At 34.6% G+C, this 1605-nt stretch overlaps 1 non-coding gene across 1 annotated transcript; it reads left to right on the forward strand.

The window, feature by feature from the left end:
- The first annotated feature begins 269 nt into the window (after nucleotides 1–269).
- Nucleotides 270–341, forward strand: Trnah-gug. The gene has a single exon. It is a non-coding gene; the product is annotated as a tRNA-His (tRNA).
- Nucleotides 342–1605: the final 1264 nt, after the last annotated feature.

Here is a 1605-nt window from a genome sequence, read left to right on the forward strand (position 1 = left end):
GTAATTGTTATTCCAATTTTAGGGTATAGAGAGTATGAAATATAACTCACAAAAGGTTATAAAAGAACCCCTATACTCAAGAATAAATATACATCGTCAATTTATTCATAATATAATAATACTATGTGAACAAGATTAGAAACTCACATTTTGTGGTTTCAGTGAATCTCCTATAACCTGGGTATATAGATAAACACGGACGTCGAAAACAGCTACAAGCCAAGACAAAATAAAACTCATAGGCACAACTACGGAAAAAACGAAACAGAGCCGTGATCGTCTAGTGGTTAGGACATTGCGTTGTGGCCGCAATAACCCAGGTTCGAATCCTGGTCACGGCACAATATTTTATAGTTCTCATTTATTTCTAATTTTTTTTTTTGCTCAAATCTGTATTAGAATAGTAATGAAAATTAATGCATCCATTACATATGTTTTACGTTTCTATGTTCCCCGAAGCTTTTAACGGACTATGCTTTATACCCCGTCAATTTATTCATAATATAGTAATAACAAGTGATCACAATTAGAAGGTAATATTTTGCTGTTACACTGAATGTCCTATAAGCAACGCAATCATGGTACATTATACTTTCTACCTTATACTGATCTATCTTATGTAGTTATATGTCGTAAACTAATACCTTTTTACAGAACGTTAAGCCTGATCTGTAGCTACTTAGAAAATGAAAACCAACGATGATATTAAACTACACATTTTCTTGAAAATTAAACTTCTATTGTAAATTTTGGCTTGCCTCATACAGGACAAGTTCTAACATGTAATTTGTACATAAACATTCAGACACACACACATACACAATAAATTACTTAAGGATTCATAACCATCTGGTCAAAATGGTCCCTTAATAACATATATGTCACAAACAAAAACATTTAAACAAAAATTACCCTGTTAATTACTACTGATGTTTTATTTTAATGCATATTTGATAATGTATATGTTAATATAATATATATGATATATATGTGTATGCATGGCGGTTTCTAAAAGCTCGAGCCCTACGAGAACCACAAACTCAAGTAATCTGTTGAATAGCCTCTTTCAATTTCACATACCATTGGTAAATATCATTTTGGTAATCAGGCCAACCCCGACTTCCTTGAATTAAAAGCAATACCTCTTTAATATATTCCAAATCCACCAACAGACGATTATTGAAATGCCATAAACCAGGACCAAGAGGTACCTGACTAAATTAAAAATCAACTGTAAGGAGAGCGTGACCCGTTTGAGGAAACCAAGACCGATCAAAAGACCCTAAAAATGGCAACACGTTAGGTGTAACAAGAATTTTATCAATCCGAAATTGAATTAGCGAGCCACTAATAAACTTTCTCCATTTAAAACTGCGTCAATCACCATAGAGGAAACGAAACGCGTCTGATAAACAAAAGGAACTTAACAGGGAAGTAAAAACTTGACGACTAGCATCTCGGTAGAATTTTATCGGTTTGTTTGTTTGTCTGAATTTAAGCACAAAGCTACACAATGGGCTATCTGTGCTCTGCCCACCGCGATTATCGAACCCGGGACTTTTACGTTGTACGCCCGCAGACATACCGCTGTCCCACTGGGGGGTC

The sequence above is a fragment of the Limulus polyphemus genome, unplaced genomic scaffold, assembly GCF_000517525.1.
Source record: "Limulus polyphemus unplaced genomic scaffold, Limulus_polyphemus-2.1.2 Scaffold810, whole genome shotgun sequence".
NCBI classification, from domain to species: Eukaryota; Metazoa; Arthropoda; class Merostomata; order Xiphosura; family Limulidae; genus Limulus; species Limulus polyphemus.